Raw genomic sequence first — 18,641 nt, 5'->3', positions numbered from 1 at the left:
GGCTTGAGCCAACCCTGAAGGACGATATTCACAACTTTAACCCTACTACCTTGGATGCTGCAATCACCTATGTGAAAAGTCTTGGCAATAATCGGTGCTCCACAAGGAAATTTCTCCCTAATGATCGATCTTCAAACAATGCTCACTTTTCACATCGGGATTGTAGAGAATGCTATAGCCAAAGTCCAGCAGCAATAATCTCAGTTCAGGTAGCAAGCAATGGTGCCTTATTCAACTTCAAGGCTCTACTCTCAAGATCAACAATCTCAAAGTAAATCTCCCTCTAATGTTTCACTTGATCGTGGTAAAGGACGTGATTTTTCTCAAGATCCGTGTTTCAATACTCAGTAAGGCTCTTCTTCAAATACTTCTTTGACTTCAAAAAAGGTCAGATTACGTAAAATTTGTGGTGGTGAGCATGGATGGTATGAATGTCTCAACAAGAGATAAAATCCGTCTAATTTGAGAAGAAATTCCAATTAAAAACATTATTAAATTTTGTACAACTTGCTTTTGCTTAGGAAAAAGTAAAATCTATGGTCAATACAATTCGTGTCTCGACAGATATAACTATTCTTATGAAGCATGCTCAGCCTCTCTCAAAGCAAGTTTTGAGCCTTCTTAGAACTCTCAATGGTCGCTCCATCAATGCTTTGGTGGACAATGGTTGTTCTTATAATTTTGCTAGCACTCTAATAGTTTGATAGCTTGGCTTGCCAACTCAAAAGACATCTCACTTGTATGATGTGGAGTTGGCAGATGGATCATTCTTATAAGACTTGTGATGAGATTGTTTCGTCGACAATTTCAATTAAATATTCAAAGTTGCACATCAACTGGATTTCAAAGTCATGCCTTTATCTTACTACGACATGATGCTTGGTCAGCATTTGTATCCAATATGATATAGCAATTAGCTTTCACAAATATTATCAATATGTGCAAAGATGGACACGGACCGATTTTACATGGGCTTTATTATGTGAAACAAGTGATTCAAGCCTCACGAATACAAGTCAAACAACATGATACAATGGATTATGAAACATATGATTTCTACTACGAATGTAGAAATTATTATTGAGATGAATCTTTGAATTTATTAACTTCTCCTCAATAAATTGATAAAGACAAAGATGCTTTCGAGTAAGAAGTTTTTCCAAGTGAAAAAAATAAAGACATAGTTGCAAATTGTGAATCAAAAGATGATTATGCTTTGTTTAATTCTTTGACGGACAATGATACTTCAATAGCCAATCATGAAGTGATAGTTTTTGAAGAATTTTGAGATTCATTACTGGAAGATGATTGCAATCTCAGTCAAAAATCCTCTCTCATGATTAGTTAAAGTGAAGTTACCCCCTCGAAGAATGCGTTAAGAAGATTTTGTCTTCACCGTATGTTTCACACTTATTGGAAGATTTTGAACCAAAAGTGTTACATCACATGAAGGATTTTAAAAATCAATCTCTTGTTGCAATCAATGTGATTAAACCACATTCCTTTAGAAATTCTTTGAATCATGTGATGACATGGGATTTAGTAATCAAAGTACAAAGGTTTTGTAAGAAGAAAAGTACACCTATCAAAGACTGGAGATAATAAACTTTTTCATGAATTCTATCAACATTAGAAGTCATTACTTTAACCAGGGCTCTCATTTTAAATGGGAGAGAATGTCACAATTGTGACTATGATACATTATTACATCTAATCCTAGTTGTAGATACAAGAAGTGACATGCCATGGAGGACCCCTGTACTTGGATGGTTATGACCCTTTTCTCTAGAGACATGCCTCTTCATCAAAATCCGCACTCCTTTGACGACTACTAACACCCCTTCAACCAATGGGCATTTGTTCATCCAAAGGATGTGTCTTTAGGTTAAGTCATGTCTCTTCACCATGAGATATGTCTTTTCATTTGTGACTCTTTGTCTTCTATATAAGGAGCCTATCGTACTCAATTTGATTCATTCAATCAATCAAACACACAGTCTCTTAAGTCCCTGTCAGAGTAATCTTTTCAAGTTCTCTTCAGAAACATAGTAAATAAGTATAAACTACTAGAATTATGACACATATTCTCACACAAAACTTATTGACACGACAAACAATGGTGAAGCACTGTATATTCCTTGAATGCAAAATTTTCTACTTGTTCTAAAGTCATCTTGCTTTTGTGCTCACCCATGAGTGAATAATGTGCATTGTGCAATATGGATTTCTTATGAGAATATAACACACAAAGATGGTAAAAAAATATGTAAAAGACCGTCTCGACTTGGAGACTCAAAAAAGACATACTAAATTTTCATGTTATTAAGAGATACTTCCTGAATGGGTATTGTGGATCTCGATTTGAGAGCCAAGATTTGTCCTTCACAATTAAACACATCTATAATGGGGTTAGCTTTATTAGAAACATAATCAATCAAACCACTTAATTGCTCAAATGCACTTGACATGGGCTTGAGCCACTTGAGGATATGATCAGTATTGACACTGAAATCTTTACCATACACAAAATGCTTCTTGTGCTTTAGAGATCCAGCCACTTGATGGCTTGATGATTAATATTGATACAAAATCTCTGCCATACACAAAATGCTTCTTGTGCTTTGAGAAAGAATAAAAGAGAGAGGTTCCATTTGAGTGTGTACTGAGAGATGTTATTGGACCCTATTTTATCCCCTTTCAAAACATGAGTGAGATTATTGACAAAGACGGGATGTTTTTCACATCACAAATGATCGTGCCAGAGAGGCACCCGTGAGAGTGATGGTGAGAGTGTTTTCTTTCTGATTAACTTGTGGATCAATCTCACAAAACCACTTAAAGCCAAAAATCATATCACAACCAAAGAGAGGAGAAACAACAAGCTTAAAAAATGAAAACATGTGTGACTCACATAAACTAGCCCATTAAGACATTCATGCATGATTGGAAGAGTACATACCCGTAGCAAATCTAGAAACCGCAATGGGATCTGCTTGAATAGTATCTAAGCATGCTCTCTTCACAAGAAAATTACTAATCACATCATAAATAATGTCAAAATCAAACAAGATCAGAGCGTGCTAACCCCATCACATGACCATAACACTGAATGAGAGACTTATGTGGATGATCATGATAAACTTAGGGTGCATTACATGGCTCATTTATGACACTAACATAAGATGTGGGTTTTGTGGGTGTTGTGGATTCTTTCATAGGACAATCTCCAATCATGTTACCTTTAGTGTGACACTTAAAATATTTTATTTTCCATACTCGGTTATTTCTTCAAAACTTAACCAACCTCCTATTATTCCTTGAGAACATTTTTATCAGGTATCAACTTAAGGGTTTCCTAAGTTTTAGCCTTTCCTTTATTATCACTTATAGGTAAAGAGTTATGTGCTCTAGGTGTAGTGGAAGATTGAGAGGAAGAGGTGCTATGGATATTATCATATTGCTCTTATCATTTGACTTAGTCTATTTGGTTATGAGGATTCTGTGGGATACTTGAAGATAAATTGTCTCTTTAGGCTTACCTTTGTTGTGCTTCATTTCTTGCTTCGGAGCTATCTTGACAATGACATTATAATTTTTAGCTTTGAGATTTCTACATCGTATTTGATGTATTCATCAAAACCAAAGAGGAAAGCCTCCTTGTGATCCTCATTTGACTTATGCAATTGAACACCAATCCCAAAATATGGTTCGAAATAGATATAATGGGAGTCCCATTTTTCTTGAGGCCTTGCCAATCCTCTTTCAATTAATCAAGATACTATGGTGGTATAAAGCAAGCCTTGAGCTTGTCTTGGAAGTCGACCAAATGTCAGGCATGCTCATGATGCTCAGCCATATACACCTCTAATGGCATCATCAGCCTGACAGATACATGGTAGCGGTCAAAAATTCACTATTATTATTTTTCTTGTTATTAGTAAAATAAGCGTTAAATTGATGCAATCAAGAATAAGTCACCGATGTATCCATCCTACCATCATACTTACTCAAAGTCAACTTTCCAATGACTTAATTGTTGGAATTGTCGTCTCTCCCTAGTCTACATCATGATGACTCGCTGGTGGATCGCTCTTTGAAGAGAGCACATGGACCAGTATTGCATGCATTGGTCTCGTATTATCTCATGCTCAAGCTCCATAGCTGCCCTCTTTTCATCAACCGCTACACGTTGAACTTTCTTGATCACGCACACAAAGCTACTCTTTTCTTCAACAACTTCAAGATGAGCTTCACATTCCCTATCTAGAGCCATGTGTTCCCTTGCCACAGTGGCTCATTGAGCTTCCTTTTCTCTTTTAGCTTCATCTTGTTGAGCCTCTTGCAATAACATCATCTCCATCATGGTCTTTACCAAAGCCTCTATAGAATTTGGTGCAATTCGTGGCGTAGTTGGGAATGAAGGAGGATCCAACAATGGTCCTCCTTCTAAAGAAACTTCTTCTCCAACTTCAAACTCATCACCTTTATGCAAAGTATTCATTTCACTTCAGGCTGGGATACTTGTGTTCTTGAGGTACTTGGGTACTGGGAATATTGAGATTCTTGGGTACTTGGGGTTCTTCAGTACTTGGTATTGCTTGCAATCTACATTTAAGAAGGCGTTTCTCTTACCCAAGCCCAACTCCTTCTTGCAAGTGCATCCCCTAGCAACCTTGCTCTCACACCAAGGTTGCTTTTTCCATCTTATGTTGATTGGTCTGCCGCAATGTGCAAAGTCCGCTCTCAATGAGAAAAACAGAGGAACTAGGGGAGGCTCAACAAGCCCTTTTTTGGACTTTCTTTTTTGGATTACCTCTCACTCTTCATAAACATAGATTAGAGAGATCAACACACCGAAGTTGTTATTAAATCTAATATCTAACCAACCCAAATGATTTTCTCATATTAAACTGATCATTTATTGTGGGAGAATAAACGAAAACAAGGGTTAGAGTATAGACATGTGCTTATGGATTTATCTCAACACGGGGCCAAGGCTAAAGGGATCCAAATGAGAGATGGTCTGTCAAAGAGCACGTCTAGCTAATGGAGCTTAAATACCTTAGGGTTAGCTCCATTAAATACCTCCAAAGGTTAGTGTTAAAAGTCCTTTGACCTTAGGCAAGCTAGGGTTGTGCTTGAGGTGGGAACTCGGCCCAATCTTGAGGTGCTTGTCGTGCTTGCTGACTAAGGTGCTTAATGAATAAGGTGCTAAGGTGCTAAGGTGCTCCATGACTAAGGTGCTTGAGGAGCTCAAGGTGTTCCAAAAGTCAACAAGTATCCCTACTCATGGGGGGCGAGCCCTCATTGTAGGAGCATGAGAGAGAACACACACCCTCTCTCTCTCCACCTTTGAAGTTGTTTCAGGCCTTGAGACTGAGGCCGGGGATGGTTAATGCTTTTACAAATTTTCTGTTATGCTCGTGATGCATGAAGCTTTCCATCTTCATTGCATCATCTAGGTCATAGCAAGGAACACAAAGATTGTATTGTACCAAGTCTCTCTTTATGGGAGAATCTATAATACAAAAGCCTATTGGAGGGGGAACTGGCTCCACATAAATCCGGTCCTCAACTGTTGTCATGTTTTCTAATTATCTCTTGCAAAATTATTATTCATGCCAAGCTAATTAAGTATAATGGTTATGTTGCTACCATTAATTAAGTTCACCCTCTATGTTCTCAAAGTAGTCTCATAAAAATTCTAACTATAATTCTCTTAATTCATCTATTCTCAAAGTTCAAAGGCCATTTCCATTACATTGGTATCAGAGCTATTGGTTTCTCTTTTCTTGCTTAAGAAAAGAGGTCCTTAAGTTGTCCATGAAAGGTGGAACCTATTCATTGCAATAGGTTAAGTGGAATAGGGATCTATTATCTTGGTTGAGAAGGACTTAGTTTGAGGTACAGTGTTGGGAACTCTAGTCTTAATAATAGAGTCTCTCAGGGCTTGCCTTTGGATTAACCATTATTAAGGTACGAGCAAGCTCAACATGAACCATAATTAACCAAGCAATGTTAGACCCTCTCCACTAGTCTTGCAATCAATGGACTCTAAACCACAGGCATGGATGCTTGCGAACTAATTTTTAAAAGGTAAAGAAGAGTAGCGACTAAGGTTTTTAAGGGCACCAAAGCACAAAGTAATCTATACATAAGTTTAATTAGCATGGTTGATAATAACCAAGAGAGTAGAATGAACATTGATAACTTTGATTTTGCACATGAAGGTGCTAATGATGATGTACCCATGTTTGTTAATTACCTTGTTACTATGTTGCAACTAGCTATGGGCAACCCTCCTTTGCAAGCCAAAGTTACTGAACAATTTTGTGCTTATGGGATTTCTGCAAGTCCTACCATGCATGGCGAAGGTCCCAAAAGCTCGAGAAATTCAAAGAACGAGGAAAGAGTATCTCTTTTCTCACCTATGATGACACCTCTAGTGCTAACGACAAACTATTAGCCTTCATCCAGCAATTTGATGCAGCCTTTGGAGACAAGGGCTTCACGGAGTCCCCAAGCTACACCATGTAGCTATGCACTCCCAGAAATCTGCTCGACTACGATTTGTGCTATATAGCACGTGTTATTCCCACTTTGTTTCTCCTCTTTTCCGGTAATTTTCACATCAAGTGCAGCATTTAACATGGCTGACAACAACACAAATGTGTTCAAGATGTTTGTTGTTGAGGACAGGTTGGATGGGGACAATTACCCTATGTGGGCTTATATGATGCAACATGTTCTTGTGTCAAAAAGCGTCTAGAATATTATACAAGGCATTGATGTACGTCCTGGTTCTGAGGACGTAGGCGATGTTGAGGATGTTGCAGGTCGTGCTGCAAGGATTGCTGCTATTAGAGTTGTTTTTCCTACGACAAAATAATTTCGTTAGAATGTAAAGCATGCGTAGGCTCATGCATTGATTGCACTGTCTGTGAAGTGCACATTTTTCCTCACATTTGTTCAACAAAATCTGCAAAACAGGCTTGGGATATTCTAGCAGGTCTTTATGCAAGCCGCAATGAGGCTAAAATTGCTTTGTTGCGTAAAGAGCTGGAGTCGAAGATTATGCATGAGAAATATGACATGGACACTTTTCTTGTTGGTGTTAAGGATATCAATGAGCAGCTTATTTTTGCAAGTGAAGTCATTTCAGACAGTTCCCTCGTGCATACTATTCTTGATGTCTTACCAGATTCTTACCAGACTTTTGGTAGTACTTGGAGACTTATGACCCAAGGAAATCCTGAAGTTGTCAAGTTTGATGCATTATGCACATTGTTGTTGCAAGAGTCACTTTCCAAAAAAAAAAAGGACTAGACATTGTGCAGTTGAACACACTTTTATTGCTTCTCAAAGAAAGGGTGGTAACAACAATGCAGTCACTTCTTATCGTTCTGCTGTGAGTGGCAAAACTTCTGTTCCCAATGCTTCTGCTGGCAGCACTTCGTCTCGCAATTCTGGTGATAAGGGCAAAAAGAAGATGTGTTGCCATTATTGTAAAGCTAATGATCACTTGATCAAGCAGTGTCCTAAGTTGAAGGCCAAAGAGGCTAAGAAGAAAGAGGGTGGTTACACTGCAAATGCTCGTTCCATTACAAATGCAGCCATTGTTGAGTCTTCTGTGAAAGGAGACTGTGATGCTGATGTTGATGTAGAATGGGATTTTAGTGCAGAGTGCACTTACAATCCTGCTGTCCATGATGTATGCATGTCAGATGCTGCAGATTCACATGTGTGGTATTTCGATAGTGGTGCTACAAAGCACATTACCTCACATCATGAATTGTTCACCTCTCTTGAGTCTGTCCCTCATGGGAATTCAGTCACTTGTGGCAACAATGCCTCTTATCCGGTTCAGGGAGTTGGAAAGATTGTGCTTATTGCTGCAAATGGCAGTTCGTTCACACTTGTTGATGCACTTTATGTACCTACGATCAAGAAGAATCTTTTGTTTGTATCTGCATTTGCTAGACTTGGACTTGTAGTCAAATTTGTGGATGACAGATGTACAATTCATTATCTAATTTTTGGTGATGAAATTGTTGCATCTGGGCTTTTGTGCTGTGGGATGTATAAGCTCACTTTGTATGACAAGTGTGGACAAAATTTTGCAAATGTAGTTGCAGATTCAAGGGCTATTTCAGATGCAACACTTTGGCATGCATGTTTCAGTCATTTGAATTTTGCCAGTTTGTTGCGTTTGAAAAAATTTGATATGGTTGCTTCTTTGCCGCCTCTTGAAGCACCTGTCAAACATGTTTCTGAAGCCTGTATTTGGGTAAGATGCAGCGTTCAAAGTTTCCAAAGGATGGTTCTGTTAGGGCCATGTGCAAATTGCAGCTTGTGCAAAGTAATGTTTGTGGGCCCATGCAAACTCCATCCTCGGCAATTACCTTTACTTCATGACTTTCATTGATGATTACTCCAGGCATGCATGGATATTTCCGCTTAAAGCGAAGTCCGAAGTTTTTATGTGCTTCAAACAATTTCTGGCTATGGCTGAAAATGACTCGAAATGTACTATGGGCACCCTCCGTTCCGATCAAGGGGGGGAGTATATGTCTCATGAATTTAATGCATTTCTGGCTAGTCGTGGGATAAAACACCAATGTACAGTGCCTTATACATCTCAGGAAAATGGTGTTGCTGAGAGGAAAAACAGGTCCCTGACGGAAATGGCAGGATGTATAGTCAAAAGTCAAGCTTTGCCGCATTCTTTTTGGTTTGAGGCCATCATGTGTGCCACTTATGTACTAAACATGTGTCCTAAAAAAGCTTTGAAGTCTATTACTCTATATGAAGCATGGCATGATAGTAAGTCTTCTATTGAGCACATGCGTGTTTTTGGCTGTTTGGCATATGCTTTGGTGCCACAAACACAGCGCAAAAAATTGGATGATAAGATTGTCAAATGTATTTTTGTTGGTTATAGTGCTGAAAGAAAAGGTTAGAGGTTGTATCATTCGTAAACAAAGCCTATTTTGGTTTCACAGAATGTAGTGTTTGTGGAAGATTCTGTTCAGCCCTTGCTGTCATGTACTAGAGACAATAATGTAAGCTCGCATGACATTTATGACACTTTGTTGCCTCTTTTTAGTGGTGCAAGTTCAAATGTAAATTCCAATGAGGCAAATGTACAGCCTATGGGGGTTTCTGAAAATGTTACAGATGAGCCTATTACCGATGCAGATGTACATGATATACTTGATGAGGAAAGGGCTGAAAATGAGCAGGCTAGAGGTATGCCAAAATGTCTGGTGCATACATTGCCTGGCAGTAAATTGGATGCACCTTTGTCTAGTCGTACTCGTTCAGGCTCTCGCCATGCATCTTATCCATCAAATTGTTATGCTTTGGCTGTGTCTAGCTTACATGATGTTGAGAAGCCTCTGTCTTTTAATGAAGTACAAAATTCAAAAAATTGGATGGCTGCCATGCAATCAGAATATGATGCACTTATAGAAAATGACACATGGACTTTATGTGATTTTCCTCCTAGCAAAAAGGCCATTGGTACGAAGTGGGTTTACAATTTGAAATGCAAGCCGGATGGTGAGATCGATCGCCATAAGGCTTCACTTCTTGCAAAGGGTTATGCACAACAAAAAGGCATAGATTATGAAGAGACTTTTGCTCCCACTTGTCATATGACTATTGTGAATTTTCTATGTGCATTTGCAACTCATTTTGGTTGGGATGTCATCAATCAAAAATTGTTACTGCTTTCTTGAATGATGACATATTTGAGGAAGTTTATGTAACGCAACCTCACGGTTTTGTCAAGAAAGGACAAAGTGTACAGATGTAAGAAGGTTTTGTATGGGTTGAAGCAATATCCTCGTGCTTGGTATGAGAAAGCTGACACTCATCTGATAAAAAACAAGGCTTGCATAACAGTCCAACAGAAAGCACATTGTATGTAAAGCGTGAGGGTGATGTACTTCTCATTGTGGTTCTTTATGTAGATGATTTGTTGATCACTGGACCAAATGAGAGACATATTGATGAATTCAAGGCTAATTTGATTGCTACTTTCAAGATGAAAGATTTGGGACTGTTGCACCATTACTTGGGTATACATTTTAAGCATTGTGATGGTGGTATTGCCTTATGTCATAAAATTTACATAAAGACATTGCTAAGTAAGTTTGGACTTGAGGATTGTAAACCTATTGTCACTCCTATGGAAACAGGTTTGAAGTTGATTTACATGATGTTGGTGATCCTGCTGATGTCATCTTTACCAAAATGTTATTGGATGCCTCATTTATGTATGCAACACGAGGCGGAATATTCGGTTTGTAGTCTCACAGGTCATCAGATTTATGCATAGCCCAGGGTCTAAGCATTGGCAGGCTGTCAAGAGGATTTTTCGTTACCTTAGTAGCACTTTACATCTTGGCTTGTTTTATCCCAAGGGGGGATCATTGTTGTCAGACTTACATGCTTTTTTGGACTCAGATTGGGTTGGTTGTTTTGACACGTGAGTGTCCACAAGTGGTTTCTATTTCATGCTTGGCAATTCATGTATATCATGGTTGAACAAGAAGCAACCTACTGTGGCCACTTCGAGTTGTGAGGCTGAGTACAGGGCAGTCTTCACAGCTACGGTTGAGTGTGTATGGCTCAGATGCCTTATGGTTGATTTGGGTGTTGGACAGGACACTGCCAACACTATCTACACTGACAGTCAGAGCGCATTGGCAGTTGCGAGGAACCCAGTTTTTCATGCTCGCACAAAGCACATTGAGGTGCATTACCACTATGTAAGGGAGAGGCTCTCAGCAGGAGAGATCAGCTTGGCTTATGTGCCAACACAGGACAACGTTGTAGATCTTTTCACAAAGGCATTGTCTCGTGAGAAGCTCGAAGCTTTTCGCAAAGCTTTGGGCTTACTCCCCTTTGTGGACTGATCATGTCCTCAGGGCATGGCACTTCCCTTTACTCATGTGCCAACTCTCGTTCACCACATCACTCCAGGGGGGATTTGTTACCATATACATGTGGTAGTGATGTGTGTGAACACACTAGGACCGTTGGGGCTTTTTTTCCCTCTTTAGGAGGTTTTTTCCCCCGTGCATTGTATATACTCCCATCACTCTAGGGCTATCTATCTTTCCATTGCACACTAAGTAATACACGCTCTATTGTGTGCCTTGAGCTTCCTTCATCTTCTCCATGATGTGTGCGTTTCTATGCAACCCTAATTCCAACAAATATAGGCAATTTATGAGAGTAAAATCTAATCCAAAAAAAATGACTTGTCACATCCAAAGACCAGTACATATCTAGGTAGTAAAGCACCAAAAACTAGATCAGTATCCGTAGATTTTATGCCAATTTTTAGTAAAGCATCCAACCTAGAATATGTATGTATGTATAAAGTTTACATATAGTTTATGGCAGTACCCCCAAGATCTAGCTGTAGTAGAAGAAAGGACTAAGCTAGATATCCAAGACCCAAAAGGCCAATCAGTAATCAGCAATTAACAAGCTGTAGGTAATTCAAAGCTAACAAGCATCTCCTCCTCAGTAAAGAGATTAATCCAGATAACAATAGATAATCATGATATTATCTACAAAATGTATGTATCATAAACAGATTAGAATCCACAATTTCCAAACTCAGAATTTAGCAGTAAATCACTTCATATGGCTTTGTAAAACAAAACTTGTAAGCCGAAATCATTTCTCAAAAAAAATCCCCATGTAACTCTTTGAAAGAATATGAACCACCACATAACCCTCCAAAATACAAACCAGTGTCCAGTATTTTATCCTTCTCAGTAGAAAGATTAGGCCAAACAACAATAGATAAAGTCACGGCCACCAGGCTTCCCCATGTTACAACCCCATACCCTCCTCAGATAGCATGTTATGCAAATCCTCAGGTAAAACCAATTTTCTACAAGTTTTCATGATAGGCAACCAAAACTACTACAGAGATTGCATAAATCAGCTTAATTAATTCTCAAGCTTAATAAAGTGAGCAGGACTGGAGACCAGAAAACCAGTTTTTAGCTTTTTCTAGTCAAAAGACCAGCAAATTTTTTAGAAAAAATGCTTCTTGTTTTGTGTCCAAGATTAGTATCAACTTACCTTAAAAAGGTCTCTAACATAAAATAGGACCAAAGTTCAGCTATAAAAAACCAGTATTAGGAACCAGTCTCATCAATTTTATTATAAAAAATTCAAAGAGAAGGAATATAGGATTTTAAGACCAGTACTTGGCATGTGTCCGCATCAGCATGGGCTAGGTAGCTTTATCCATGAGGCAAGCAAAATCTCATATTAAAGCAAAGTCAGTGGGACACTACAAATTTTTCTTTGCATTCAGCAATCAATAGGGACAAAAAATATCTCTTTCAATATTTCAAGGTAAGAAAAACCTGTCATGATCATCCAACAGAGAAAGAGATTATCTAAAAACTGAGATTTTGAGTGAAATATAGACCCTATGAGCAGAAGTAATCCCAAAATAATCTCCAAAGTGCCAGGGGAAAGCCAAGACATTTCCAATGTCATCTTTCTCTCTCATTCCCCCTTTCTTTAGCCAGTACAACCAAGTTGAACATATCAAGTTATTTATAATGTTGCACGAGACAGGATATAGCAAAAACCCAATGCCCAAAACCTAAATCATAGCTGCTTTTCCTGTATGCTAAACGGCAAAAGACAGAAAAAAAACCCAAGTCTAAGTGAAGGGAGAAGAGCCCCTCACCTTAATATAGGGGTAGTGAATGGGTATGTGTCAGCAAAGAAGCATGTCAGCAATCGTCACCCAAACAATATACCAGGTATCGCAACACCCTGCAAGCTATCCACTGTGCGTAATCCACATCGAGATCATGAGGGGGCCCTAAAGAGGAGGAGATATCATGAAAAGGCTGAGCTACATGCCTCACGAGGCCGCCAACATCATCAGAAAGGGAAGGGGATCAGTGGCCCCAGATAGTGAATAGAATTCCTCGCAATGGTTTAAGCCAGGAGGCATCATAAAGGGAACGGGGTAACATTTACCCTTTAAGGTTTAGAACCTCAAGGGATTGTTCTCACTACTTTACTTTCTAAGGGTTAAATCCAAAAGGGAATTCTCCCACTAAGTTAAGTTATTAGAGGTACTCCTTAAACCATGCTAACCAAGACAACATAGTAAGCCAGCACCAAGGAATTTCAAATCTCAATTTAGTAATTTCATATTCAAGGTGGAGAAACTTATGCTAAGAGTAGGCTACTTGTAATCATGTAGCAATAGTGCCAAAGGATTAGTCAACTACCAGAAGTGTGTTGGGTAAAATATCAGCTACATACATAGTTTGGGTAGCATTACCAATAGGTTGAGTTAGTGTAACTAGAACTAGCTATCATGGTCAGATGTTGTGACCAAGTGTGTGTGTGTGTGTGTGTGTGTGTACCCGCCCTATCTCAGGCGCCATACACAATGGGTTTTGGTAGTAGGCCCATTGTGTATGGGCCTATTGCCTCATCAAAAAGAGGAGTTAAACAAAAAAAATTAACAGAGAAGGGCGAAGTTGGAATGACCCTGCAGAGGATAAAATTATTTGTATTAATATAATATCTGATATCGTCTTCAAGGAAGACATTACTCCTATAGGAGTTTTAAGGCTTTGTCAACCAGTTCGAAAAAAAGTATGGTTGTCATTGATAGTCTTTGGACGAAATATGCCATGCTTTTCCTCTTGATCCCAAAAAGTCCTCATATGTGTAGAAAGTAGCATGTTCCTATAGTTATCAAAATACAATTTACTTAAGAATGGGTGAGTAGAATTGGATTATCCTACTACTTAAAATTGAATGAGCCAAAAGACTACAATAGTCGTGAGTAGGAATCCAATCTATAGTCAAGGAGAGACCGCCTAACACCTGTCAACCTGTCAAGGAATTATAGATAGTGGGTCAAAGCCTATAGACAAGAAATTTCCAAAGCCAGCTTCCCAGTCCACCTAGTTGACTGGGACGGCATGGTGTTTAGGGGTGTGTGTAGCTATTTTGATTTTAGTAAATAACACACCAAGGAAAAAGACGTTCAAAAGACGATTGGCTAAAGATAACTAGGGCCCACGATTAGTACAGAAACAACTTAGTCTTTAAAAATAGTACAACATAATAACAATGAGATATCATTCCAAATAAGTTTATAAAAAGGTATTAGAACTATCCTAGTTGAATCATCAAGTGTTTTCAAAGTTGGACTACAGCAAGCTAAATCTTTTTAAGCATGGATAGAATTCTCACTTGAATCCATATAGTCAAGACAACAGATATGTTAGATTTGGCTACGTATGGCTTGCTTCAAAGAACCTATCTGTTGTTATCCATGTCAAACTTAAAAATTATTAGACTAGCTATTGTCCTACATATTAAAATCTCAAGGTTTATTTTTACATCATATTCCAGCCAAAGTTGCTCCATATGTTTTAAAAGAGCTTCTTTTTTACTGTAAAAAATGTCAACTAATCCATATCATTCTATGTACTGCTTTAAGCTAAAAAAAAGTATGGACAAAAACTTGCATGAAATGCAAAGTTCTATAACATCATCCTAATATATGCTCCGAGGTCAAGCCCTTCAAATAAAACAAATCAACTACCCATAGTAGAACATAATGGCTAGAAATCTCATTGTACCCAAATGTTTTTAATACAATAGTGGTTAGTATTAAGGTTTTTGTTAAAGCAAGCTCACAAATTTAATCAGGGTGTGCTAGCCCTATAAAAGTTTATCAAAAAGATCTATTTTTCACCATATGTCAGAAAGTTGTTTAGCAAAAATCCAAAGTATCAACCATCAGAGCAGAAGATACTTTCGGCAACCAGAAAAGAGACTAGAAGATTAATTGGATCAAATCTATAAAAATATCAAAATATGGTATTAAGAACCAGATTTTAACTCAAATCTAGGTATATGTATGTATGTATAGGTCTACCAATCAAAGCTAGATCTTTGACTATACACAACAAGGAATTCCAATCCTTTACAAGGTCTCATATCTCCTAGGATTTAGCCCAGGTTAAGTACTCTTGTAAAAAAACCCAGCATAACTAACAGATGGAGTTTGTCAAACTAAGATAGAAACTCTCAAAACCAATTTTATTTAAAGCCAAAGAAATATCCAATGATGAACCTGGAATCGTAAAGCATCAAACCTAGAATATGTATGTATGTATAAAGTTTACATATAGTTAATGGCAGTACCCCCAAGATCTAGCTGTAGTAGAAAAAAGGACCAAGCCAGATATCCAAGACCCAAAAAGCCAACCATTAATCAGCAACAATAGGCTGTAGGTAGGTCAAAGCAAACAAGCATCTCCTCCTCAATAGAGAGATTAAGCCAGATAATACTATATAATCATGATATTATCTGCAAAATGTATTATCATAACCAGATTAAACCTGCAATTTCCAAACTTAGATTTCAACAGTAAATCATTTCCTATGGTTTTGTAAAACAAAACTTGTAAGCCGAAATCATTTCTAAAAAAAAATCCCCATGTAACTCTCTGAAAGAATATGAACCACCACATAACCCTCCAGAATAAAAACGAGTGTCCACTATTTTACCCTTCTCAGTAGAAAGATTAAGCCAGATAACAATAGATAACGTCACGGCCACCAGGCTTCCCCATGTTACAACACCATACCCTCCTCAGTTAGCATGTTATGCAAATCCTCAGGTAAAACCAATTTTTCGTAGGTTTTCATGATAGGCAACCAAAACAACTACAAAGATTGCATAAATTAGCTTAATAAATTCTCAAGCTTAGTAAAGTGAGCAGGACTGGAGACCAAAAAACCAGTTTTTAGCTTTTTCTAGTCAAAAGACCAACAAAATTTTTAGAGAAAATGCTTCTTGTTTTGTGTCCAAGATTAGTTATCAATTAAACTTACCTCAAAAAGGTCTCTAACATAAAATAGGACCAGAATTCAGCTATAAAAAACCAGTATTAGGAACCAGTCTCATGAGTTTTATTATAACAAATTCAAAGAGCAGGAATGTAGGATTTTAAGACCAGTACTTGGCATGTGTCCGCATCAGCATGGGCTAGGTAGCTTTATTCATGAGGCAAGCAAAATCTCAGATTAAAGCAAAGTTAGTGGGACATTACAATTCTTTTTTTGCATTCAACAATCAATAGGGATAGAAAATATCTCTTTCATTATTCTAAGATAAGAAAAACATGTCATAACCATCCAACAGAGCAAGAGATTATCTAAAAATTGAGATTTTGAGTGAAATATAGACCCTATGAGTAGAAGTAATCCCAAAATAATCTTCAAAGTGCCAGGGAAAAGCCAAGTACAATTCCAATGTTATTGTGCTCTCTGATTCCCCCTTTCTTTAACCAGTACAACCAAGTTGAACATATCAAGTTGTTTATAATGTTGCACGAGACAGGATATATCAAAAGCCCAATGCCCAAAACCTAAATCATAGTTGCTTTTCCTATATGCTAAAAGGCAAAAGACAGAAAAAAACCCAATCTAAGTGAAGGGAGAAGAACCCATCACCTTAATATAGGGGCAGTGTATGGGTATGTGTGAGCAAAGAAGCATGTCAGCAATCGTCACCCAAACAATATGCCAGGTATGGCCACACCCTGCAAGCTATCCACTGTGCACAATCCACATCGAGATCATGAGTGGGCCCTAAAGAGGAGGAGATATCATCAAAAGGATGAGCTACATGCCTCACCAAGCCACCAACGCCATCAAAAAGGGAAGGGGATCGGTGGCGACAAATAGTGAATAGAATTCCTCGTAGTGGTTTAAGCCAGGAGGCGCCATAAAGGGAAGGGGGTAACATTTACCCTTTAAGGTGTAGAACCTCAAGGGATTTTTCTCATTGCTTTACTTTCTAAGGGTTAAATCCACAAGGGACTTCTCTAACTGAGTTAAGCTATTAGAGGTACTCCTTAAACCATGCTTACCAAGACAACATAGTAAGCAACACCAAGGAATTTCAAATCTCAATTTAGTAATTTCATACTCAAGGTGGAGAACCTTATGCTAAGAGTAGGCTACTTGTAATCATGCAGCAACAGTGCCAAAGGATTAGTCAACTGTCATAAGTGTGTTGGGCAAATTATCAGCTACATACATAGTTTGGGTAGCATTACCAACAGGTTGAGTTAGTGTAACTAGAACTAGCTATCATCGTCAGATGTTGTGACCAAGTGTGTGTGTGTGTGTGTACCCACCCTTTCTCAGGCGCCATATACAATGGGTTTTGGCGGTAGGCCCATTGTGTATGGGCCTATTGCCTCATCAAAAAGATGATTTAAAAAAGAAAATTTAACAGAGAAGTGCCAAGTCTGAGTGACCCTGAAGAGGGTAAAATTATTTGTATTAATATAATATTTGATTTCGTCTTCAAGGAAGACATTACTCCTATAGGAGTTTTAAGGCTTTGTCAGCTAGTTTGAATAAAAAGTATGGTTGTCTTTAGACGAAATATGCCATGATTTTCCTCCTGATCCCAAAAAGTCCTCATATGTGTAGTAGGTAGCATGTTCCTATAATTATCAAAATACAATTTATTTAAGCATAAGTGAGTAGAATTGGATTAACCTGCTACTTCAAACCGGATGAGCCAAAAGACTACAATAGTCATGAGTAGGAAATTAGTCTTTAGTCAAGGAGAGACCACCTAACACATGTCAACCTGTCAAGGAATTATAGACAATGGGTCAATCAAAGCCTATAGACAAGAAATATCCAAAGCCAACATCCCGGTCCACCAAGTTGCCTGGGAGGGGCTGGTGTTTAGGACTGTGTGTAGCTATTTTAATTTTAGTAAATAACACACCAAGGAGCAAGACGTTCAAAAGACGACTGGCTAAAGATGTCTAGACAAAGAATAGTACAGAAAAAACTCAATCTTTGATTCATAACCGTATAACATAATAAGAATGAGGTATCATATTAAATGAGTTTATAGAAAGGTATTAGAACTATCCTAGTTGAATCATCAAGTGTTTTCAAAGTCGGACTACAGCAAGCTAAACCTTTTGAAGCCAAGATAGAATCCTCACTTGCATCCATATACTCAAGACAATACATATGTTAGACTTGGCTACGTATGGCTTGCTTCAAAGAACCTATCAGTTGTTATCCATGTCAAACTTAAAAATTATTAGACTAGCTACTTTCCTACATATTAAAATCTCAAGGTTTATTTTTACATCATATTCCAGCAAAAGTTGCTCCATATGTTTTAAAAGATCTTCTTTTTTACTGTAAAAAATGTCAACTTATCCATATCATTCTATGTACTGCTTTAATCTACAAAAAGTATGGACAAAAACATGCATGAAATGCAAAGTTCTGTAACATCATCCTAATATATGCTCCGAGGTCGAGCCCTTCAAATAAAACAAATCAACTACCCATAGTAGAACATAATGGCTAGAAATCTCATTGTACCCAAATGCTTTTAATACAGCAGTGGTTAGTATTAAAGTTTTTGTTAAAGCAAGCTCACAAATTTAATCAAGGTGTGCTAGCCCTATAAAAGTTTATCAAAAAGATCTATTTTTCACCACCATATGTCAGGAAGTTGTTTTAGCAAAAATCCAAAGTGTCAACCATCAGAGCAGATGATACTTCTGGCT

The sequence above is a fragment of the Adiantum capillus-veneris genome, chromosome 9 (genome assembly GCF_014529385.1).
Source record: "Adiantum capillus-veneris isolate H3 chromosome 9, ASM1452938v2, whole genome shotgun sequence".
Lineage (NCBI taxonomy): Eukaryota > Viridiplantae > Streptophyta > Polypodiopsida > Polypodiales > Pteridaceae > Adiantum > Adiantum capillus-veneris.
This window is presented reverse-complemented; position numbering follows the sequence as displayed.